Source organism: Hesperophylax consimilis, chromosome 28, assembly GCF_061612785.1.
Source record: "Hesperophylax consimilis isolate HC1 chromosome 28, BYU_Hcon_1.0, whole genome shotgun sequence".
In the NCBI taxonomy this organism is placed as follows: Eukaryota; Metazoa; Arthropoda; class Insecta; order Trichoptera; family Limnephilidae; genus Hesperophylax; species Hesperophylax consimilis.
Genome location: NC_142863.1, coordinates 19970181 through 19997299, shown reverse-complemented (window position 1 = coordinate 19997299; position 27119 = coordinate 19970181). Strand labels below are relative to the sequence as shown.

Genomic DNA, 27119 nt, shown 5'->3' with positions numbered 1-27119 from the left:
TTCAGACCAGCAAAAATTTGTGTTTTTTTTGTTTAAATTTATTAAAGTTAAACTTGAAAGGAAAATTCTGATTTCGTTATTTTTTGAGGACCTGCGTTTTTTTACCTTACATGCAATAATTATCAATATTACAAATATCCAGAGATTTTCACCGCTTGTTTCATCTTAAAATTAGAATTTCAACTTGTTATAATCAATATTTCCATTGTTCGTGGACTATTTTGTATAAGTTTTGTGACAGTTCATAATAAATTCAACATTCATTAGTGCTTTCTAGATAGGGTTCAAAATGGTGTAGGTTTTTGGGTCTAGCCCCCCTTGGGTGAATTATTGAACAGTTCACAGGATCAGGTATAGAATTAGACGATGGCCACTCGTTTACTAATTCACGAGTGTCAATCGAAATAATCCGATTGACACTGTCACTACTAACGTCGTGTGAACCAGGCCAACTTGGTTACAGAGGGAAAATCTCTAGTGTGTCCAAAAATTGAAGAAATTTTGGGAGCCCTTAATTTCCTTATAAACCTACTTGATTGTGTGCAAATCCGGGTGGTTCGCCTGATCCGTTGTCAACTAACAGACCGTTTACCATCTAGAGATGCACATGCGTAATTTAGGCACGCTGAGTTTATTCTACAGGTATTTAAATTGAGCTTGCTAGGAGGAGCTTGCAGCATTGATCCCCTGTGCACTGGTTTACATAAGCGAAACACCCGTTCAGAGTTGATTTATTTATTTCCGGTACAAGTAAAATACACGGATAAATCATTTTTATGACAAAAAAAATGTAAAATGTAAACATGCTAATATGATTTTAATTAAATTAAACTAAAATGTACAATGAAAACAATACGTAATCTAATAAAAGTTTTTTAAAAAATATGAGAAATTCTTTTTTGTTAATTGTTTTCGGTGCTGTTAAAAATGATTGCTACTTCTGCATATAGGTTACGTAAGCTGTGCATGCGTGGTAAAAGGGAGTTTATAAATGATGATGGATTCTTGAAAATAAGTCGTTTATCCGTCTCATTTTTGTGTAAGTCGGCTAGCATGTGGAACGAGCTACCGGCATCTGTTTTCCTCCTTCTATATTACAATCCGGGCCTCTACAAGACCCTCATTAATCAATCCCTTTCTACATCTCCTACCTAAAAGGTAGCGATATAGTTCCCCTGTCATTACATCGTACAGACAGGGCGCTCTTGTGAGATATAACGTAATTATATATCTTTTATAGGAAGTACAGTTATTCAATATTATGTAACGCCCATTTATTTATACGTGGCCAGCAATGGGGCGCAATTAGCAGCCTAGCAGAAATATAAGACGAGGAAAGGTTTCCGGTTGCAATTGCTACACTACTTCCGCCGATCGAGCAATGTAGAAGACATCCACCGAACTGCTAGTTACGTCAATTCGTGATAAAATTGTAGTTATGTTCGGTATTCTTTTTATTAATGAATAACTATGAAATTTGGCTGAAGCGGTTTTTAATAATACATCCGAAAACAATAAATAAACGTAGAAAATACAACAGAATGATTTACGAAAGGAAGGTTCGAGAATGTTCCGAAGCGCGTCACGTAGGCAAAATAATTCGATCTCGATGTCGCGGTTGCTGGTACTGTACTGACCATTTCGTTCACGTTGTCGCTTATCTAGGTGGAAAATAAAACATTCTCGAACATTCCAGTTGCTACGGAAACAAATATTAAAAAAATAAAAGAAAATCCAAGAAGCTTGTTTGGAAACTTCTAGAATAACGTTCGAGTCAAGTAGTGGCTTAACACTACAGAATCATCAATAAACAGTTATATACAGATATACAGACTATTATTTGACATTCTCCTGCATAATAAGATACCAAGTTACAAATAAAAAAACTGAATAAACACTTATTAAAAAAAAAAAAAAAAATGATATATACATTATGTACATACGCCTAGTTTCTTAGAGGGGATAATATAAATACTTCATTCGAACACTCAATAAAGAAAAGCAAATTATTGTATTCAAATCAAAGCAAAAATAAACATGTTGTGTCAATCCGTTTTCGGTTGACTGAAGTAGACCATTGATCAACATTACTCAATTTAACAAAAAAAGGATGTCTGTCAATCATTTGTGCTTCATCACTCACTCAATATGGAGTTGATCAACAAAAGAGGATGTATGTCAATCACTTGTGCTTCATCTGTCACTCAATATGAGTTGATCAACAAAATTCGGAATGTACGGACCAGATTTAAGTTTAGAAGTATTTAAATATTCATCAACTCAGCCATTCGCTTCAAATAAATTATAATTATTTTTACTCGGGCAGATCCGTGAAAAATCACGGAAGAGTCTGAAGACTTGAAATTACAATTTTATCATCGGTTCACAATCACGATTCGGAAAATGGAAAATTTTAGTAACCCCCTAAAGTTCGCGTTATGAGTGTGGAACAGGGTGTTTAAAGGGTGATCGAATAACTCATCAAAATTACAATTCAACACACCCCAAAAAAGTGATATAAAGTAATTAAAAGTGATGAAACAAAAACTTTATCATTAAAGAAGAAGCTTATACTAATAAGTCTAAACGAAACATGAAATAGAACAAGACCCAGAAAAATAAAAAGATTATGAAAGAACTATGAATCGCACCCAGGATCTCTTGTCTTACCGGGAAAGGCGTCTTAAACCACTTGACCACTGCTACCTATTTATTACACGTCGATTCCATATTGCAAATTCACGAATTAACAATATCATCTTGCAACTAATTATTCACATTTGGACTTAAAAATTAGTTGCAAGATGTTTAGTTTAGATTTATTAGTATTTGTGGGTAAATTATAGGGAGTTTACATATCCAGAAAATTATAACAACATTACTTTTACCCACATTCTTGTGAGACTGGTATCAATACGATACCTCGCGCGGCAATTATTCCATTCTCTCTCCAGTGGTCTCAGCCGCTGGTTTAGCCCTAAATCTCCTCCAACGTACGCTATCTGTTTTGTTCGTAAAATTATTGTAACGTGAGTTTTGTTACAACAAAAACTAAATTGGAAATATCCGAATTCTTATTATTGCACACCGAGAGTAATCACTTCACCTTGGATTCTGCGGATTGGAGAACCACAGAATCATTCAGCCAATACCCATTTAAATTGGCGATAATTACAATCCTCCAAAGTATTATCTTGTTCATTGATGGATATTACCTTCAAAACAAGTTCAGAGAAAAAGTTGTTCCTAAACAAAAACCCGATTAAATAGGTTACATAGGTAACAGGTAATAGGTTTTATTTATGAACTAGTTGACTTGTACCCGACGTAGCTGGGGTTATCCTTAGGAGATAGACATTAAGGTGGAGCGGTCTAGTATGGAGATTTTTTTTTTCGTAATATAGAATTCGGCATACGCGGGATTGGTGCTCCGTTATGTACTTATCTTAAATAAAATAAAAATTATTTATAATTACGACATCGCCACCACTTTGAATTTTTAATAAAAACACTGAAAACACCAATAATGTTCTCTCGATTCTTAGAAATGCTTATAATTATGTAAAAAAAAATTGAGTGTTTATTTATTACCTATGATATAATTAAATTATTATTTTATAATATAATTATAAAGTAGGACTGTAGGAACAGTTAAACTATTCCCACACAGCAACGAATCCTTCTACCCCAAACACGTATCAAACAGAGTGAAGTGTATCGCGTATCATCTTGGTGAAGTTTCCGATCCGCTAGACATTATCTAGTAGATCGGGGTACTGACGCTATTCCTTCTTGTAGTTTAAACTTTAGACTCTCAAAAAAATGTGCTTCGTCTTCAATTCCTCAAGAAATAATGCAAAGTGAAGCACAACCAAATAATTCTCACCATGAGGTGAAAGACTTCCCTGTTGTGGCCAGAACACTAGACAGATATTGTATTTCAGATCGAGCAGGAGCTGCAATTGTTTTTGTTGTATTACAAGATGTTGGCTTAATTTCACAGAACGATACATCTCGCGTTGTGGATAAGAGTAAAATTTGTCGAGCTTGAATGAAGAAAAGAACTGCCCTTACTAGTAAGCCGTTAGTAATCGATTCCAATCAATTTGGTTTATACTTCGACGGACGGAAGGACAAAACTTTAAGAATGGAGGACAACCGGTGAAAAATAATAACTGAAGAACACGTTAGTTTAGTAAAAGAACCAGGTGGCGAGTACATGGGACAAATTTCATTAAAAACCGGAAAATCTGAAGCAATAAGTAATGGAATTATTTCATTACTGTCTTCGAAAGATATTGCTTTGGAAAAAATTGTTGCAATTGGATGCGACGGAACTGCAGTTAATACGGGGTACAAAGGAGGTGTTATTCGGCGCCTTGAATTACATCTCAAACGGCTTTTACAGTGGATTGTCTGTCAATTACAAGCAAACGAACTCATTTTGCGACATCTCTTTGAGAACATCGACGGAACCACGACTGGACCGCAAAGTTTCACTGGAATTATTGGTAAATCTTTAAATAAGTGTGAACAACTTCCTGTCGTGAAATTTAAAATCATTCAATGTTCATTACCAAGTATGACAAATAAGCAGGATTTAAGTACCGATCATCTGTATCTACTGAAAATGTATAAAACTATTGACTCCGGATTCTGCAATGAAAATTTATCAAAAACAAATCCCGGTAAAATTGTACAATCCAGGTGGCTCACTACAGTGAATCGGATTCTTCGGCTTTACATTTTTCCCTAAAACCATAAAAAATATGGTAACTTTAACGACATTTGTATTAACAGTTTACGGACCTATGTGGTTCAACATTAAGACCAAACCATCATGTCTTTCCGGTGCAAGGCATTTACACGAAACAATAGTGCTTTCACGGTATTTGCCCTGATTTATGTGATTTAAAAGATATTATTGATCCAGTAATCCAGCGTAATGGCTTTTTTGGGCATCACGAAAATATATTTTTAGCCATGTTAAACGACAACCGAAAATACGTAAGAGGCGTTGGCGTTGAGAAGAATATTGAAAGCTCGGCAAATGAAAATGCAATCAGACTTTATTCGTACCTTCAAAGTGCCTGTTTTTGATTTTTCAGCAGATGATTATATTGATGTTATAAAGTGGGAAAATATAACCGAGCCACCACTAACCAAATTTGTAAGTGACGAGACAATTTTACAAGCCATTACCGATTACACGATAATTGAGGATGTCATACTACCAATAATAAAGAATTTTCCTTGCCACACTCAAGCTACAGAGAGATGTGTGAAAATTGTAACAGAAGCCTCAGCCGTTGTTTGTGGACCCTTGAGGCGAGATGGATTAATAAAAACAAGGTTAGAGTCACGACACCTTATGCCTATTTTAAACACCAAAATTCAGTACCGTTCATAGTAACTTTTGTAATTTTCAATTTTTTCAATGCGGTATAATATATGTACATTTTTTATTTCCACTATTTGTTCCATTCTAACAATCTACGAATGTATTATCTGTAAAATAAATGGTAAAATACAAATTTTATGTGTGTGTTTTATTTCGCGTATATGAGCTATAAATACTTAGGTAAAATCGTGAAAATGATAAAATATAAAGCTTTGGCGATGTCCAGGTATTATGAATATATTTTTTTTTATTATTTTTGTCGTAATTGTTAATATACGGAGCATCTTTCCCAACTATGCCGATTTCGAAATTCTCAAAAAAAAAAACACTCACCTTAATAGACATATATCATCACTTACTTTTGTGTAGGCCTTTTTAAGATATACAATTCCGTAGTACATTATTTTGATGTATCTCATAAGGTTTAGCCAGCGTTAGCAATGTAGTGCCCGGAAATATATTTTCACGTCTTGATTATAAAACATCAACATTTCTCTACTTTCTATCAATATAATATGCAAGTATCATATATGTAAACCTTCCGGCAAAAATTTTCTAAATGAGAGTGAAAACTCTATCAAAATCCGTTGCGTAGTTTAGAAGAACTAAGCGCACAAACAGACAGACGCGGATAGCGACTTTATTTTATACTATTTAGATATAAATGATATTTGACATGGACATTAACAGATAGTATAAATATATTAAACCACCACACTAGGCGACTGCCTATTTCATGGTGACAAAAAAATGGAAAATAGTTATTTTGTATAAAGTCTAGTGGAAACATATGAATTAAAATGTAAACATGACGAAAATTGGAAGACTTTAATTGATATTATAAAATAGAAAATATTAAAAGACATGCATAAGTATTAGATTACATACATGTACATTGTACATACATATGTCCACACACATCCACATGTGCATATATACAGGATTTTCCAATCAGAGGTGTTATTTTGAATAGCCCGCTAGTTCGGTAGATGTTACTTTCGAAGCTGTCATTTTTTAACATTTGACAAGTAGAAACTACGCCATTAATAAAAATGGAATGATACATGCTTCGATTGGGTCCTTGAAATGCGTGAAAATGATCCGGAATTCCATCGAAAAATCATCTTGAGTGATGAGGCCCATTTCCACCTCGGTCACAAAATTGTCGCATCTGGGGCTCGGAAAACCCAAGAGTTATTGTTGAAAAGCCTCTCTTTCCTCAACGTGCGACTGTTTGGTGCGGTATATGTTCCGGCGGAGTCATGGACCTTACTTTTTCGAAAATGAGGCTGTAGCAACAGTTACGGTGAATGGATTACGCTATCGAGAGATGATTTATGATTTTTTATTGCCGGAATTGGATGGTATTGATCTGGACAACGATTCAAGCAACGAAACCATTGATCTTTTACGATTAAATATCAAAATAACATCTCTTATTGGAAAACCGTGTAAAAACATATCCACCCCCCCCCCCCCCCCCCCCCTACCAAACGTATGTATCTTCATTTAAAAGCATACATATAGATGTATACACACACATAATAATAATACTATACCTCTACTTGAGTATTAGAAACAGGCTACTAACACTACCACATTCAATCATTAATCCGTGGTATTTAGCTATTGATTTTATTTCAATTGACAAATTATTGAAGATTTTTGGAGCAAGATAATTAAACTGTGATTGGGCCATTCAGTTTTTGTTTTTGGAATAATGTAGTTGGATTGGTTGGAATATCTTGTTTATACGTTAGTTTTTTCGTCGCTTTTAATGACTTTATATCACTTTTGTGTGCTGGTCATTATGTTGAGTTATCGCTGAACCGTATGGAGATAAAGATATTATTTATATTAACAATGTTCACATTTCTATGAAATGTATTAAGTATTAATGACGAAGACAACGGACGTCGGCTGACACTATCATTAATATCGGGCTGTATTATTTTTATTAATTGTAATAAAATAGGGTAAGTTATTAGTTATCTAGAAAGGTTGTATTTTGTGTTATAATAAAAATGAGAACTTACATATATTTAAGATCTGAAAGGAATGTTGACATGTTGTTTATTAATACATGGCTTCACCCGTGTAGTAATTTCTGAGTATTAAAAAATATTAAGTGAGAAAAATATGTATTTTTTAGAGATGTAAATTACTGATTTAAAAGCTCTATATGTCATGATGGAAACAATGCTCAAATACACAAATATGTGGTTTTGGTGTGGAAATTTTGTTGTGAAAAAGTTGTTCTTTTACTGATATTTATTCACCCAACTGTCCGGGGGTTCAACTGTTTGGGGGTTCTAGAGTCCGGGGATCAACCGTCCGGGGGATCAATTCTCTTATCAATTAATTAATTACAATTTGGGTGGCGGGTTTGGGCAAGGCCGCGCAGGAACCATTTATTGGATAAGGTTGCTTCAAATTGATTTAGTCCTGTTTAGTGAGCAGATCTTAATAGTTAGATACTGCAACTTTGCTGCTATGGCGCCCTTGAGGTGATTTCTCTCGAAAACGGCGCTATATAAATTAGCCAAATATTATTATTTATATTATTGGTCATGTCACAATCTCATCTTAATAATTCTCTTATAATTCTTGTATATTCTGGTTATATAACTAACAACATTTACGCACTCGCGTACTGCCTACTAACACTGTATGCCTGGACATTGGGGGTGTAGAGTAATTTTTATAAAAAGTAGCTCTGTTGATAAATAAAATATTTGAGTCTTAACGTCTACGGTGAAGGTGGAAACCATATTTTTCCTTAGAACGTGAGAACGTGAAGAAGTGCTTCCTCTTTCACATCTCCTTCCCTATCAACTTCCTTTTCATAATAATAGGAGATGCCACAGTTCCACTAATTCGAATATTTATAACTCTTATGCAATATTCACATTGAAAAAAACTTTCCATCAGCAACGATAAAAAAACTATAATAAAATAATGTTTAATGCGATAGCCATAATCAAATTAAAAACCCCACCGGGCTGTAAATGGTTGCCTTGTGTTATAATCGTTCATCACCGTGGCAAAAAAAAATACAGAGAAAATTCCAGAATAGATATAAAAACGTTTATCCTTCTGAACATTTTTACTACCGACCGAAATAAAAAATAAATAAGCCCGTAGTCCCACGGGTTAATAAGCAATCGACGTAAACCAATTGCTGCAAGACCATTCGAAGAAAATTAAATTCACTATAGTAAGGTAACGGTCTGTGGCGTAGTTCTGTGGAACCCTTCCGCACAGGATCTTGCAGCGTTTGGTTTTTGTCGATTGCTTACCGACCCGTGGGACGACGTGCTTAATGTTAATTTTCTTGAACTAAATACTGTTCTGAAAAACATAAATAGTAACTATATTATGAAATATTATTGTGAAGTATCGTTTTTTTTGGAATGAATTTACAAGCAGACCTCGATTATTCCAAAAGTCGAGTCGGAGAAATGACCCGTTCTCATGCAGACGACACCAACTGAATGTGTGAATTGGTGTTCGGCGTGTTTGTATTAAAATCAAAATAGAAAAAAATATATAATTCAAAAATATTATATTCTGCATTGTTGAAGTGAAACTTCTTTACCCGCGTCATGCAATTTCGAGTACCGGAGTAAAACCAACTCATGACCGAAACGAAAATGCGGGACCGATTAAAGTTCATTTGATCTAGTCAAAGTTTTGAAGTAAAATATAAATGCTTCTTAGCTCATCTCGACAACTGGCGTTGGTGGTGTAATGGTCAGCGTAGTTGCTTTCCAAGCAGTTGATCCGAGTTCGATTCTCGGCCATCGCACATAATTTTTTTGTTTTTAACGCCTTTTTTTTTTTCAATGGTTGACCATAATATCAATCCACTAAGTAATATTTTAGGCCTGTAGCATACTTGAAAAGTTAAAGAATGATATAAAATTTTTTATGATGTTAACGATAAAAAAATAAAAAAAAACATAAAATTACCATAAAAAATGGGCCAACGGCACGCGGTGTTCCCAAGCGGTCACCCATCCAAGTACTGACCGCGCCCAATGTTGCTTAACTTCGGTGATCGGACGAGAACCGGTGTGTTCAACATGGTATGGTCGTTGGCAAACGCTAAACAATATTAATTTCTATTCTACCTGCCAATAAATATATGAAAATTAGTATAAAAAAGCCCTAATAATACTGAAAACATTAGCAAGGTGTGTGCGACGTTGATAAAAATAATCATTACATACGCGCTTGAAAAAGATCGTAATTACATCCATAACTTTGCAGGAATTTTTTTTTTCAATGGTTGACCATAATATCAATCCACTAAGTAATATTTTAGGCCTGTAGCATACTTGAAAAGTTAAAGAATTTTATGATATTATTAATGATAGTAACGATAAAAAAATAAAAAAAAACATGAAATTACCATAAAAAATGGGCCAACGGCACGCGGTGTTCCCAAGCGGTCACCCATCCAAGTACTGACCGCGCCCAATGTTGCTTAACTTCGGTGATCGGACGAGAACCGGTGTGTTCAACATGGTATGGTCGTTGGCAAACGCTAAACAATATTAATTTCTACTCTACCTGCCAATAAATATATGAAAATTAGTATAAAAAAGCCCTAATAATACTGAAAACATTAGCAAGGTGTGTGCGACGTTGATAAAAAAAAAGTGGGTGTGTCAAGCCTACGCAAGACAGAAGTGAAACTTCTAGTATTCTTCTCTCTTATTATTAGGGCTTTTTTATACTAATTTTCATATATTTATTGGCAGGTAGAGTAGAAATTAATATTGTTTAGCGTTTGCCAACGACCATACCATGTTGAACACACCGGTTCTCGTCCGATCACCGAAGTTAAGCAACATTGGGCGCGGTCAGTACTTGGATGGGTGACCGCTTGGGAACACCGCGTGCCGTTGGCCCATTTTTTATGGTAATTTCATGTTTTTTTTTATTTTTTTATCGTTACTATCATTAATAATATCATAAAATTCTTTAACTTTTCAAGTATGCTACAGGCCTAAAATATTACTTAGTGGATTGATATTATGGTCAACCATTGAAAAAAAAAATTCCTGCAAAGTTATGGATGTAATTACGATCTTTTTCAAGCGCGTATGTAATGATTATTTTTATCAACGTCGCACACACCTTGCTAATGTTTTCAGTATTATTAGGGCTTTTTTATACTAATTTTCATATATTTATTGGCAGGTAGAGTAGAAATTAATATTGTTTAGCGTTTGCCAACGACCATACCATGTTGAACACACCGGTTCTCGTCCGATCACCGAAGTTAAGCAACATTGGGCGCGGTCAGTACTTGGATGGGTGACCGCTTGGGAACACCGCGTGCCGTTGGCCCATTTTTTATGGTAATTTCATGTTTTTTTTTATTTTTTTATCGTTACTATCATTAATAATATCATAAAATTCTTTAACTTTTCAAGTATGCTACAGGCCTAAAATATTACTTAGTGGATTGATATTATGGTCAACCATTGAAAAAAAAAATTCCTGCAAAGTTATGGATGTAATTACGATCTTTTTCAAGCGCGTATGTAATGATTATTTTTATCAACGTCGCACACACCTTGCTAATGTTTTCAGTATTATTAGGGCTTTTTTATACTAATTTTCATATATTTATTGGCAGGTAGAATAGAAATTAATATTGTTTAGCGTTTGCCAACGACCATACCATGTTGAACACACCGGTTCTCGTCCGATCACCGAAGTTAAGCAACATTGGGCGCGGTCAGTACTTGGATGGGTGACCGCTTGGGAACACCGCGTGCCGTTGGCCCATTTTTTATGGTAATTTTATGTTTTTTTTTATTTTTTTATCGTTAACATCATAAAAAATTTTATATCATTCTTTAACTTTTCAAGTATGCTACAGGCCTAAAATATTACTTAGTGGATTGATATTATGGTCAACCATTGAAAAAAAAAAAGGCGTTAAAAACAAAAAAATTATGTGCGATGGCCGAGAATCGAACTCGGATCAACTGCTTGGAAAGCAACTACGCTGACCATTACACCACCAACGCCAGTTGTCGAGATGAGCTAAGAAGCATTTATATTTTACTTCAAAACTTTGACTAGATCAAATGAACTTTAATCGGTCCCGCATTTTCGTTTCGGTCATGAGTTGGTTTTACTCCGGTACTCGAAATTGCATGACGCGGGTAAAGAAGTTTCACTTCAATAATCATTACATACGCGCTTGAAAAAGATCGTAATTACATCCATAACTTTGCAGGAATTTTTTTTTTCAATGGTTGACCATAATATCAATCCACTAAGTAATATTTTAGGCCTGTAGCATACTTGAAAAGTTAAAGAATTTTATGATATTATTAATGATAGTAACGATAAAAAAATAAAAAAAAACATGAAATTACCATAAAAAATGGGCCAACGGCACGCGGTGTTCCCAAGCGGTCACCCATCCAAGTACTGACCGCGCCCAATGTTGCTTAACTTCGGTGATCGGACGAGAACCGGTGTGTTCAACATGGTATGGTCGTTGGCAAACGCTAAACAATATTAATTTCTACTCTACCTGCCAATAAATATATGAAAATTAGTATAAAAAAGCCCTAATAATAAGAGAGAAGAATACTAGAAGTTTCACTTCTGTCTTGCGTAGGCTTGACACACCCACTTTTTTTACGATTTTGCACAGAGAAGATGATTGTCTTCATGCATTCATACATTCTCTTCAGTTTTGTTGATTCTCGACATCGTTCGTTTGCCTAACACTCATTTCTCCGTCCATCTGCTCAACATATTCAAACCATCTAAGCTTCCTTTTCTAAATCTTCTCCATCATGGTTGGTACCAGCATTCCATCATAAACAGATTACCTTCTTCTATAATTCTAAACTTTACTACTTCATTCGATTCCACAACAGTTGATCCCTGGACCCCTGTTGACCCCTCCTGACGTTTGATCCCCTGAACAGTTCATCTCTCTACCAGTTGATCCCTTAGACGCTTGATCCCTCAAAGAATTATTTTTATTGTACATCCTCCCATATGTCATATTTTGTTATTTAGCTGTTTACTTTCACTGCGTACTCCTTCGAAGACTGTTTACTTTCACTGCGTACTCCTTCGAAGACACAGCATTGTTGTTAGCAGAACTATTTGTACAGCGGAAGATTTTTTTTTAAGTGAAACTGCTGCCAACCGTTTAGAGCCAGTGATACTATGGCGTCCCCAATCGGGGTATGTTGTGATGCTTAAGGTAAGTGGCGAGGGGAAGAAGATTAGAAAGAGGAAGGTGGGGAAATACCTAGCTATTCAGATATGGTCACCAAACCCGGCCGAAGCCATTTCACGAAGCGTTTCAATTCTGAAATTGCAAGTACTCGTATATCGAGTTTGTTATACGACCGTATATCCTCTCTCCATACGTTATCTCTGCTCTCAGGGAGGAAGTAAAAAAAAATCCTTCGGGGGTTCGGGAGATCACGAACATGTCGGTGGAATAACTATCCGGGAGATCAACTGTCGGGGGAATCAATCTTCATTCACTTTAATTTTCTTTTAATGTAATTTCTTACATTTCCTCTTTTACCAATATTATTATCCCTAATAATCAATTAATATAGCACATTAAATAAAACTCTGCCACAAAATAACATTTCCCATCATTTACAGAAATAATTAATGTATTGGTCCCATCTGTAACCAACGACAATTTTCCAATACTTTTAGACAGAAAACACCTTAATTTTACGAGTTAATTTACTGGAGACATTAATTCCACTGTTAACTAATACATTACTTTATTACTTTACCCACCAAACTATTGTTACTGGTAGTTTTTTTATTACAGTAATTAAAACATTTTCGTTTACTGTCTTATAATAAAACCTAACCTAGCTATTATTATTTCAGGTGGTAATATCGTTGGCCCACCGCGAAAAAAGCAATAATAACCATTTTAACGACCCTCCTCACCAGAAACTAAACTGTTGTAAAAGTATTACGAATCAATCGAAGATCTACTTTATTAAATTGCCACTGCCGAGAATCACCAACATCACCAATTATTGTAAGTACGGTGGCATAAATTCATTATACGTAGGAACTGAAAATATAAGAATTTTGTATTTTTAAATGTTTCGTGCATTCACCTGAAATTTTTGTTTATTATTTTTATTTTATTTTATTTATTTATTTCACGCCTATTAAGGCTTTTACATACATATATATGAAAAATATTTACGAAATTAAACATGAAAATAGTGCAGGAAACGACTATTTAAAACAATTGCAGAAAAATAAATATAAACTCAAAATATCACTGAACTTGATCTACACAGCATGCAGGCACAAAACATAAAAAATCTAAAATATTTTTTTCTGTTTCAGTTGACACAATTATTATGTGTTAGTTAAATCAAATTAAATACCTTTATTAAAATATTCCACTACTTGATGAAAAAAACTTCAATAGGGTATGCTTATATATTGAAATTGATGTACTAAATATATCAACAACATCGTAGTATTTGTTTCCTAGCTGTTGAATCCGTCGCATAGGAGTGTGATATTGGGACGTTGAAATAGAATTGCTACAATAATATGGTAGGTACTGTCTTGTAACCGACCTGCTTGGAGTATGAAAAGAGATTACATATAATAAATCAGGGGTATCAAACATTGAATTAATGATTTTATACAAACAGGTTAAATCGGTGGTTTGGGCATGTAGAGCGAATGAGCGAAGATAGGAGTGTAAGGAGGATATATGATGCAAATGTGAATGGTAGCAGAGGTCGGGGACGCCCGAGGAAGACATGGCACGATCAAGTGAATCAGATACTCGAGTCGGGCCATGTCAAGAGTCAGAATAATAGAAGAGTATGTATGAGACGATGTATGAATGTGAATGAGGCAAGGAGTGTGTGCCAAGACCGAGTTGTTTGGCGGTCCGTCCTCTCTGCCTACCCCTGCGGGAAAACGGCGTGATGGTTAGTTAGTTAGTTAGTTAGGTTAAATCGGAAATAATTCTGCGATCAGATAATTTTATTAAATTTAATGAACAAAGTACGTTATCGTAATTTAGGTTTTCTCTGGGAATGCCCATTTTGAAATTTACATATTATATATTAGTGCAGATCCGTGAAGAATCACGGAGATGAGAAGGAGATGTGGAAGAGGATGGTTGGGGAGTGCATACTTTAACAGTTTACATGATTTAGTGAATACAGATTTTATATATAAGATTTGTAACAAGGTGTGTGTGCATCACTTTACTTACATCGCATCTATTGTCTTGGTGTGTGGGACCTTTAAGTACCTACACATTGTAATTTTGCTATTGGTCAAATTGACAGCCCCGGAATTCTGACTTGGAGAGTTGTCAAACCTGGGGGAGCAAGGATCTGTGATTTGCATTGGAAGCAATGGCCATTCTTTGATCACCAGCCCAGAGCAGCTGGCATTCCTCTTGGCTGAGGTTCGACGATAATATAATAATTAATTTAATTAATGAGGTTTTCGACGTTTAATTTTAGTGTAGCCGTCAAGGTACATGTGGCCGTGAAAATCACAAATCATTTCAAATTTACAGTTTGTTATTATGTTATTTATAATGAGATTTATCAATTTCTTTGAAAATTTACTTTTCTGAAGTCTGTGAGTTCTGTGTTCGTGTCAAGTTTAGCTGCAACACCTAGTGACTACCCGAAACCATTCATGTATTATATTTGGATGAGACATGAAGCGAAAAAATAGGTTCCACAATTGCCTCCAACTGACCTCCAACTGCCTCCGCCTATATATCTTTATGTTAGAATCTTATAAAACGATCGCGTTCTGAAAACAAACTTTCTCATAAATATGCATTTATTCAACGATTATAATCAATTTTTATTTTCTCTACCACTGCGGAATAAATGAATATTTCCTGTACGTAATGGAAGCAACAGCTGTGAGAAGTCACCGAGCGTCCAGGCGCCATTCTAAGGCGCCATTTCAGGCGTCATTGAAGGTACCATTTGCATGTAAGTGCTTTAGTTTGTATACCATCAAATAACGGGAACCCCGTGGGATTATTTTCTATTTTAGAGACATGAATTTTTCGCTGGATGCTAAATATTATATAGATATTTGATTTATGAATATGAAAATTATGTTATGAACATTGATTCATCCAAAGATTAATACAAATTATTTTCGGCTATGTAATCCATAATGCGCTTCAAGGAGCTTTTATTTATTTTACTGCCTAAAAAATCAACCCTGTGTTTTAACCAAAATATGATTAAAAATATTGTCATCGACAACGAGTATTTCTGCCTAGTTTCAACTCGATCGGACGTCGGGAAGAGGGCTAATTTCTTCTTCCAAGATTTGCATTCATTCCTTCATTCATTCATTCATTCATTACGGAAAATAAAATTTTAATAGATGTATTTAAAAAAAAATAAAACCTGTATTGTTTGATCAATTCATTTTCAATTTCAATAAGAAAAAATATTATTAAGGACAGATTGTTTCGGAGAATTTAAATAATTCGACAAATTAAACGTTCATTTTCGGGTTGTGTGAAAGTCCTATTCAAGTTCTGTTATTATATCATTATAAGCTAGTTGCTTGACAAAACTGAAATAAAAACAGAACTTGAAAAAATCTTTCACAGGACTTGAAAATGAACGTTGAAATTTGATGAATTGTTCAAAAACTCGGGATGTAGAAAAAAAATCTGTTGTTTTTTATATGAATACAGCACAAGAGTCCCAACTGCTCCCAACCGTCTGGAGCCAGTGAGACTAATTGTGCTATGTTGTGAGTCGTAAGGTACTTGGGAACTTGAAATAGATAGGGATGAGGAAGGTGAAGAAGTACATTTACTTTTTTTTGTGTTTCTGATAACTTATTTGATTTATTTAGGCACCTAATGAATAATGGATTTTTATCCACGTTAACATAATAATGTCACCTTGGTGTTAATGCGTTCCAAGTTTTTCTTATAAATAAATCAATGCTACAACGTAAGAAATACCTTTCTTCTAAGAAATAACTAAGTCATAAAAATATCTCTGACCTGACATCTTATTCGTTCTGTCGTATTCCACATAGAACGACTTTCTCGAAAAGTAACATTAATACTAGAAACCTGAGAGCTTTTTATTAGAATATCTCCGAAAAGGGTATAGCCGAATTCATTATCTGAATATATTACATATTAAATATATTAGTCGAAATCATTATCTGAATATATTACATATTAAATATATTGGCCGAAATCATTATCTGAATATATTACATATTATATACTAGCCAAAGTCTTTACCTGAGTATATTACATATTAAATATACTAACCGAAATCATTATCTGAATATATTACATATTAAATAATTGCCGAAGTCTTTACCTGAGTATATTTCATAATTAATATATTAGCCGAAATCATTTATTTATTTATTTATCGTTTCTTTACATTGTATTTTTTTTTTAAAGTTATAATTTTTAACCTCACTAGGACAAGCCTGTGTTGAGGTTAATAATTTTACAAAATATTAAAAAAATAGTACAAAGATTATAAGAGATTTAAAATAGTACAAATATTAAAAAAAATAATTCAAATATTAAGATAACAATATTGTTACATTGACGTTTCTGCGAATTGGATACCTACATGGTACCTATCAGCCTATTCATTACAATATAATGCTGTAAACATGTAGGGTGACCATGATATTTAATTGCAATAAAAATGTAACAAACTATTATTTTTTTTTTAAACAGAGAAGAAAGAAAGAGAGAAAAAAAATTACATTAAAAAAAGAAAAGGATGAAAAAATTAACTTATTCAAAATATTATGCCACAATTTAAAAGGACAAAGATTAAAGAATATGTTGGAAATTCTCGGATGGCAGAAATAATTTAACATTCTTTTTAAATGTACACAAGGAATTTGACGATTTAATGTGATCTGGAAGGCTATTAAATAAAAGTGGAGCCTGGTACAAATAATTTCTCTGCCCAAATGAGGATTTAGGGTGAATTGCCATAAAGTTCAGACCAAAGCCAATTCTTGTAGTACGAATTTGTTGCGTTCTTTTCGCAGAACTAATATTGTTAAAAAATCTGCATAACGTTTGTAGAATAAATAGTTGTTTTAAATTCATGATATTACATTCCTTATAAAGTAACTGTGTAGGATATGTAAATTTTTTCTTGTACATAACTTTGAGAATCAGTTTTTGGGCAATATTAAGTGGTTCTATTACAGTCTTCAGGCAGGAACCCCAGCACACTATATTATATGAAAGTAGGCACTGAATTATAGCAAAATACACTGTTTTTAATTTTTCCTTGTCTAGTACATGTCTGAGATCTTTAAAAATATAGATAAGTCTCCTAACTTTATTTACTAACATTTCGACATGATCATTCCACCTCAAAAATTTATCAATTTTTACCCCCAGGTATTTGAGGCTGTCTACACTTTCCAAGGGGTTGCAGTTACACGTTTGCACACAATTGTGAATAATCAAATTATGAGAGGTAGATGGCTGACTTTTATAAGAAATGCTAAAAGTGATGTATTTGGTTTTTTGTGTATTTAAAGTTAAAATATTATTACTCAGATAATTATTAACTACTCCTAAACCTGTATCACATTTTTCAAAAGTTTCACTCCAATTTTTACCCTCAAATATTAAGGCAGTGTCATCTGCAAAACTAACAATGTTACCTGGAATTTTTAGACTGCATAAATCGTTTATATAAATAAGAAATAATATTGGCCCTAGTACACTACCTTGTGGTACTCCAAATGAGATAGATTTACTATCGCTTAACATTTTATTTATTTCTACTTGCTGTGTTCTATCACTAAGGTAAGATCTGAACCAACCCATAGCTGTATTATTAATGCCTAAAGATAATAATTTCTTAAGAAGCAACTCGTGGGAAACCGTATCGAAGGCCTTTGATAAGTCTAAAAATACCGCTATAGCTTTGTTGCCATAGTCCAGTGCGTTTATAACTTTGGTCAATACCTTTAATATAGCATCACTCGTACTTCTGTTCTCTCTGAAACCAAATTGGCTGTCGGAGAGTATTTTGTATTTTTCTAAAAATGATACTAATCTTGACTTAGCCAGTCTTTCTATTATTTTTGAGAGAGTATTGAGCAAAGATATTGGTCTGTAATTATTAACATTTTCGTGATCTCCACCTTTGAAAAGAGGTATAATCTTGGCATTTTTACAATGGGAAGGAAATATGCCATTCTTAAAACTAAGATTAACAATATGAGTTATAGGACCAGCTAACTCATAAACATGCTGTTTATACACCATTATACTTAAGCCATCGATACCACAGGAAAAAGACATTTTTAATTCATTTATAACTTTAGTAACTTCAAAAATGCTAGTAGTTTTAAATTCAAAACTATCTCCTGTAACTTGAGTACCAGGTTTAAAATTGTTAACAAGATACATTTCGTTGGTTTTATTAGCACTGCACAAGTTTTTTGCGTATGTAGGACCAATATCACTGAAGAAGTTATTAACATGGTTGGTAATTATATGTGGATCCTCCTCCAATGAGATAGTTTTGTTATTGATTACTAATTTTTTTATGGACACTTGCTCCTTTTGAATATTTATGGCTTCCTTTATAATCTTCCACTGTTGCTTGTTATTACCGTTGACTTTATCCAGTTTCCTTCTGTAATACGTTTGATTTGTATATTTTATAATTTTTGTACACCAGTTTCTGTATCTCTTATAATAAGCAAGCAGTTGAATATTATTAACCTCTCCTCGACATTTGTTATGCAGTCTGTCGCGGGTTCTAAGGCATTTGATAATTCCATCATTTATCCAAGGTTTTAAGTATTTGATGTTATGTTTTACACTTTGTACCGACGAGCAACTTTCCACGTGCATTTTTAAACATTTTACGAAGTTTTCAGTAGCTGAATTAACATCTTGCGATGACAGGACTGACTGCCATGATTCTTCTTTTAATTTAGCCTTCAAAGGATTGTTATTTATGACGGTTTTGATTTTTTCATTTTCCTTTGCTATTTTCTTTTGTCTAAAGCTCATAAATCTCAGCAATACCGCATCATGATCTGTTATGTCAGTAGTGAAGACAGCTCCCTGTGGTTCAAATTTAGATTTTACCATAATGTGATCGATGCAACTTGAAGCAGTAGTCGAAACTCTTGTAGGTGAAATTATAATAGGCTTTAAGCCGTGAAAAGCCAAAAGTGAGAGGTATTTTTGAGTTTTTATACTGTTCAAATCTAATGTATTAATATTTATATCACCACATAAAATGATTTCCTTATTTTGTATAGATGTAGAATCAAGTAGGACATTCAGTGATTCAAGGAAACTATCTATATGAGTCTGGGACGGAGATCTGTAAATGGCTATTAAACATATATTATTCGATATCTGCATTCTTAAGCAGTTTGCTCCAGGGAAAACAATTTCCTCAACAGTCGCCTGAACATTTTGTTTCACGTAGGCAACTACACCATCGTTTTGCAAATAGTTATTATTTGTATTGTAAACTGTGTATCCTGGGATGCTAGGTATATTGATCAAATTTTTTAGCCAAGCTTCTGTAAAAACTAATACCTCAGGACGATGTTCTATGCCATCAAGCATAGTTATGGTTTCATCAAAGTTTTTACTTAAACTTCTAATGTTTAAACAAACTAAAGAAAAGTTTGAATGTTTCAAAAAATTTTTGCAAGTAAATGAATCTTTAATAGTTAAATTAGGTTCTGTATTGTCATCCAAATCAATGTTTTTTCCTAAATCGATGTCCATTTTTAATATATTAAATATTGTCGGTGCCTTTTACCATACAACTTCTATATTCTATTGAGGTCATCTTCGTGTTTTATTTCTTTAATTTTTTTTCCTTCATCTTCTTTCATTAGAATGGATCCATTTTTAAACCAAATATATTTGTATTTTAATTCTCTTCCCTTTAATTTGGCTTTCCAAAGCAGTTCTTTAAATCATTATCTGAATATATTACATATTAAATATTAGCCGAAGTCCTTAGAAGGGTATATTACATATACTAACCGAAATCATTATCTGAATATATTACATATTAAATATTTGCCGAAGTCTTTACCTGAGTATATTACATATTAAATATATTAGCTTAAATCATTGTCTGAATATATTACATATTTAATATATAATATATTAAATATATTAGCCGAAGTCATTATATGAATATATTACCCATTAAATATTAGCCGAAGTCATTATCTGAATAACAATTATACGAGTATTATCATAAACATGACACAGTTTTAAGCATTGTCAGATACATCTATTTGAGATACAATAAGAGATTTTCACGGTTCAAAGTATTTTAGTAATTTATTTTTGGGGTACTATGCCATCTTGCGCTACCTCCTTATTTATCCAACGTTTTGAATAGCATTACAGTGTTCATCATCTGTTACATCTGACCTGATATGACAGATTTGACTGTAATGCTCTCCGAAACGTTGGCTAAAGAAGGAAACAGCGCAACACGCCATAATACCTTAAAAATAAATCACTATAATACATCACTTTTGGTTTCGAAAATTAATGAATTTAAATCTTGAGAGCGGAAATTAACCCATTTTCCGATATTCGATAGAGCTGAAACTCGGCAGACTCGTTGACAATGACAATTGAATTGCTGACTAATTATTTTGGTGGCACTCACGCACACTCATACGCATTCCTCTTAAGGCGATGCCATACGTAGTAATACAAAATCATGTGTTTTTGGTTTGAAAATTTAGTCGCCTAGAAATGTTTCAGATGCTTTAATTAAATACTGCGAGTAAAATAGATCTTGACCTTTGAAATAATCGAGTATTTTTTTATATAAGTCTTTTTATAAGCCCAGAAAAAAATAATGTATAGGCCTATGAAAACTGCTTTAAAATTCAAAATATCCTACTTACTAAACCATTTTCGGTTATGATTTTATTGCATAATGTGGCGAATTAAGTTATTTATAAAATGATCGAAAAAAAAAATATTTATGCCTGAGCATCCACAAAATAAAATAAAAGGAACTTTTTGGCCATGTTTTTTTCTTGCATAAATCAAAAACAGGCGGATGGTGCTAAGCGGGAATTTAAACCTTATCGCCATCTACGTAAGGGTTGTTATTGATAGCGGCTCAATTTAAAATATTACACGACGTAGTGCATCGCCTTAAATCGAACATTATAAAAATTTACAGCGGTTAATTAATACACGAAATTAATCTTCGTGCCAACCAACTTGGATTTGATTTGAGAGGAAGCTACAAGCAAAAAATGTGTATATTCTTGGTATACCTTATATTGTAGGTAATAGGCATTAAAATCGATTGACAAACGGAATCTAAAAACGTTCGATTTCAAGCACAAAAGTGGTTTTTATTTATTTTGCAAATAATTTTATAAGAAATCAAAAAAGTTAATCAAGTGAAACTGTCACAGATAATTTTTGCTATAATACTGTATTATTTAAAGTTGTTTCCTTTACGCGTTCATACATTTCTATTAAAAAAAAAATTTTTTTAGTAGTTTGCATTACATTTATATTTTTTCTTGAATAATTTATTTTTTATTTGTACTCAAGCGAAACGAAAGGAAAACCTTCAATTTATCTAAAGCATATTTTTTGGTATGCATAATGTACACCAATTCGTTATAAAGATTATTCAAAATAGTGATTTAGCATTAAGCTTCTTGAGTGAATTTAGTCAATACCTGGGGAGGAAGTTTCAATCCTCAATACAACAAAAAAAACAAACACATATATTTTTTAAAGTTGATTTTGTTTTGTACTAATAGATATTTTGTAAAATTTATTCGCTAGTGTGTATTTATGTTTCTACCTCATATATTATTTTACTTCTTATTCGTTTATTTCAAGGTTCCATAATTCTCATTGCGTTGTTCCATAAACACCTTCTAGGAGCAATAAAACTTCAGGTATGACCCTCCCAGCGGATATGGAAAAACTTTTCACGCTATCCTCGTTGAAAACTTTGTTAGAAAAATACCAGTTCTTTGTTCTGAGAAGTTTTACACGTAGAACGTATGAGAAAAGTAATAACGTGATTTTTATAGACTCCGGAAGGCAAAAAATGAGTTTTTAAATTAAGAATTTTCTATAGAATGATTTCTTTTAGAAAATTTTTAGCAAAAGTTTTGGCGCAGTATGTCTTAATGATGGCGTAATATTTTTTTAAAATAAATTATAGTAAATTTTAAATTATTCTCTAGAGCCAGTGGGACTATGGCCTCCCCAATTGGGGTATATTGTATGGATAAAAGTAGAGCAAGATCAAGAATGTTAGGTTATGTTTGGTTTTTGAAAGTGGTTAGTATACATGTGTAGGTTAAACTACTGAAGATATAAACTGATTTAAGCTTCTATTGGGCGTATTACTTTTGACCTACTAGGGCTCAGGAGCCGAAAAGTATTGTGTAAATTGATGCCAAAAGTTTTCTTTCATATCACATTTCTTGGGATTGTATCTTAGTGAGTGCTTTTAACTAACAAAACCAAGATATTTTACGAGGAATATATTTGTAAGTAATGTGTATAATAATAATAATCCTTCTAACTAACTTAGCCTTTGCAGATTTAAGTGTTGGGAACTCTTTTTTTTAAAGTAAAAGGTTCAACTTATACTTGTGTTTATTTACGTTACTAATAATAGGTCTGGATTTAGCTACACTGTTCATTACCCGAGGGTTGGTAATTCTCTGGTTCGAGAAGCTTGTTCCCTGTCAATCTCATCTCTAGCGACACTGTCGGACTCTGGAGTAAGCTTTATGACTAGCGCCATCTATCGCTTAAATACTCCACTTATTACTATACATCACACCATCATGTCGCGTCTTTTCCCTGAAAATGCAGAGGATGGACTGCCACACATCTCTGTCTTGGAACACACTCCTTGCCCAATTTGCATGCATACATCGTCTGATAACATTCTGTTATTCTGACTCTTGAAAAGGCTTAAATACTTGCTTCGCTTTATCGTGCTATGTCTTCTTCTACCATTCGCGTCATACATGACTGGTTACCCAATGAGTATTTCCCGGGGCGGCGGTACCCATACCAGCCTCCTAATTTGATTCACTTAGTCGTGCCATGTCTTCCTCCCGCGTCCTCGATCTATTTTGCCATCATCCTCTTATAATCCTTACCCATAAGGTACCAATTATTAAAAAATACGAAGATAATATATATAGGGTTTTTCAATAAGAGGTGTTATTTTGAATAGCCCGCTATTTCGGTAGATGTTACTTTTAAAGCTGTCATTTTTTGACATTTGACAAGTAGAAACTACGTCATTAATAAAAATGGAACGATAAACGCTTCAACAACGCATTAAAATGATTGAAATTCACTTGAGTGAATCAAATGCAAATCATCTTGAGTGATGAGGCCCATTTCCACCTCAGTGGCTTCGTCAACAAGCAAAATTGTCGCATCTGGGGCTCGGAAAACCCAAGAGTTATTGTTGAAAAGCCTCTCTATCCTCAACGTGTGACTGTTTGGTGCTTTTTCGAAAATGAGGCTGTAGCAACAGTTACGGTGAATGGATTGCGCTATCGAGAGATGATTAATTATTTTTTATTGCCAAAATTGGATGGTATTGATTTGGACAACGTTTACTTTCAACAAGGCGGCGCTACGTGCCACACAAGCAACGAAACCATTGATCTTTTACGGGAAAAAGTTTCTTTGAATATCAAAACAACATCTCTTATTGGAAAACCCTGTATATACACTGTATCCGGAAACTAATAGTATAAAGCAGCAAAATAATGTATATCCAATATATACATATTTTCAGTCGATTTTCTTCTATAATTTTTTTAAATGTGAGTTTTCGTTTTCAAGTAAATCATGTCCGAAGTTGGATTTGAAGAAAATCTGTCGCTTTGGGGTTAATATAAATTGTTAAATGTATTATTTTGTAGACGTGGCTACAAAAAAATACCCTTTACTTGCCAAAAAATATAAATTGAATTGATAAAAAAAAGTGTTATTTTAAATTTTTTTAATTTAGATTCACCATTTTTCAGCTGGTACTTGGAGTTTCCGGACACCGTGTATAGTTACTTAATTAAATCAACTTATTCATATATGTTGGACTGTCCCAAACAAGAGTCAACAAGAATATTCAATCAGTCAGTTTGGAATTGTCTGTTCCCCGGAGCCAATTACGTATTCATATTCAAATATGGACGTGGGCTGTTTTCTCAAAATATCCGGATACATTTTGTAAAACAATTTAATCAAATTGCTCCTGACACCGCAAAGGTTAAATGTCAAAATAAGCGGTTAAATAAAATGAGAAGATGTGTCAAATTGAAAAAACGAGGAAGGCTTTAAGTTTGGAAGCTTTTAGACTTTACATACTTGTTAAAAAAGGGGACTGGAGGTCTATAACGAATGAATTCACAAATTTCATAACGAACTACCAGTAAAGCACGAACGTGTTATGAGGAAGTCGGAACACGTGTTCTTCAAAATAAAAATATTTGAACGCATCTCGTGCATTATATTTATTCGGAAAAGGCCACCTGTGTCGTGATGTTCATATATATTCTGAATGACTAATATTTTAATAGGAAATGGCCGTGCAGTCACATTTTTAACGGTATCTTGATTAAAAAAGGCGTACTTATTTTTCACCGTGCGGGGTGTTGGTTATCCAACAAATAGTTCCCGAGCGGCGGTGCCCGCCTCACAAATTAAAAAAATACCTTTGGAATAAAAGTGTCTACCTAAGTAATATGATATAATAATATTATAATGATAATAACAATAACATATTCAATCTAGGATTATTACATATCTGCATAGTATATTTGGTAAGGAAGCAATGTTACTAATATTAAATATGTCGACAGAGCAAGTGCCACTCCCCAAACAATGAAACGATCGTGAACAATAGTTGTATATAAAATAAGTGCGAGAATCAATTACATGAAATGGAGCATGTAATATTAATATTTTATAATATATAATATAATAAGTAATATTAGTATTTTTTGATATTAAGACTGTAGATAGGTTTATTGGATATAAAAACGTTGACGTCAACTCACCGACGTGTAAACGCTGTTAGCGGGTTGGCGCCAAGACAAACAACTGACAATAATGGTGTTGGCCGGCCAATGTTAGCGGCCAACGCGTGCAGCGACATATATATGTCAAGTGGTATAGTACACGTTGTGTCAGCGCTTTGGCCCAATTGGCTGGTGCAACATGTACTGGCACCTTAATACCTAAGCGCGTTTGCTTTTGCGCGTTTGTAAATTAACCTAACCTAACCTAACACACGGTATGCATTTATGGCTATTATTATGTTAATTTACGTTTATACTACATGGTTATTATTAAATTCTAACGTAAAATTCAAGTACAGTAAAGGTTCACGGAAAAGCATTACTCGGAGTATTACTGTAATAAAGAAATTTATTTTTCAATAATGCAGTGAGGATTTTCGTGGGAATTTAACACAATAGAGGTTCTGCAAAAAAAATTATCTTTCTAATTAATCATCACGTCGTTTCCCGCAGGGGTAGGCAGATAGGATGGACCGCCATACAAATCGGTATTTATTTATTTTTCTTTATTAATTTTATTTTAGTAATTTATACATTTAAGCTTACAAATGACTAATTATTTTTTTACATATAATTATACTATGTTTTTTCTTGCTTGATGTAGCTCCTACACAACATCTTGAACATTCCAATTGTGGCAGACTTTAGGTTTTCCGGCAGCGCATTATAGAGTATTCGCCTTGTCCTTTTTTGGTAGCCTGATTTCATTGCACGTCGTATTGAAACACGCTTCTCATTCATTCACATTTATACATGCCCTTCTGTTATTCTGACTCTTGACATGCCCCGACTCCTTTCATCGTTAAGTTTATCTTTATTATTTTTACGCATTGCGCTTACATCAGCCTTGCATTCTTTGCGAATCTGTACATTTGAAAAGCCTCAGATATCTCATTTCTACAGTACTATTCAGTAAGCTTTCAACCCTCCTCTTCCAGTTATCTCAATACCGCACATTGAGGTTGGTACCAGCATCCACTGTGAACTGCTTGCTTTGCTTCTTTGGACAAATCTCATCGCTTTGCCAATCTTAGAAGTTTACATGATCGTAATATGAAGGGTAAAACCTTTCGGTATCCGTTTAATTTTATTCATAACAATCTAACCCCTTCCTTTCTCTTCTCCCAAAATGTGTGTTGATTTTCCAATTCCACAAACAGGTCTTGTGTTCATCGTATTTATCACCAATTAAAAGTAACGTTTTTAGCAAAACAAATTAACAAAAATGTTGCCATCGCTAAATTAACAAAGTTATTTTTAGCACGTTCTTTAAAAAATAAAGAATTTCACAATTAAATATTCAATGTAGTTTTAATAAAAATTCAAAACTGGAAGTCAGTGCTACAAAACCTTTTTAAGTTTAGCCAACCTGAACACAATTCAAAAAAGAATCATAAATACCATAATGAAAGTATCCATAAGAACGCAAATTGTTACTTTAAAACTTTGAACTGCAATGAATATTTGCAAAAAATATACTGTCGAAACTATTTAAAAAACGGAAGCCTCTACTAGACCTGTAGATATACTTAATATGTTAATGAGATAAAATTGATATTTT

At 33.5% G+C, this 27119-nt stretch overlaps 1 protein-coding gene and 6 non-coding genes across 7 annotated transcripts in view; 3 read left to right on the top strand and 4 right to left on the bottom strand.

Annotated features, from left to right (window-relative positions):
* Cbp53E (Calbindin 53E) overlaps positions 1-27119 on the bottom strand; it is a 354004-nt gene that overhangs the window by 306336 nt on the left and 20549 nt on the right. The window lies entirely within an intron of this gene.
* On the bottom strand, positions 9385-9503 carry LOC149410337 (5S ribosomal RNA). The gene has a single exon (XR_016305066.1). It is a non-coding gene; the product is annotated as a 5S ribosomal RNA (ribosomal RNA).
* Positions 9827-9945, bottom strand: LOC149410336 (5S ribosomal RNA). Its single transcript, XR_016305065.1, has one exon. It is a non-coding gene; the product is annotated as a 5S ribosomal RNA (ribosomal RNA).
* On the top strand, positions 10199-10317 carry LOC149410335 (5S ribosomal RNA). The gene has a single exon (XR_016305084.1). It is a non-coding gene; the product is annotated as a 5S ribosomal RNA (ribosomal RNA).
* Positions 10641-10759, top strand: LOC149410334 (5S ribosomal RNA). Its single transcript, XR_016305083.1, has one exon. It is a non-coding gene; the product is annotated as a 5S ribosomal RNA (ribosomal RNA).
* Positions 11083-11201, top strand: LOC149410333 (5S ribosomal RNA). Its single transcript, XR_016305082.1, has one exon. It is a non-coding gene; the product is annotated as a 5S ribosomal RNA (ribosomal RNA).
* Positions 11814-11932, bottom strand: LOC149410332 (5S ribosomal RNA). Its single transcript, XR_016305075.1, has one exon. It is a non-coding gene; the product is annotated as a 5S ribosomal RNA (ribosomal RNA).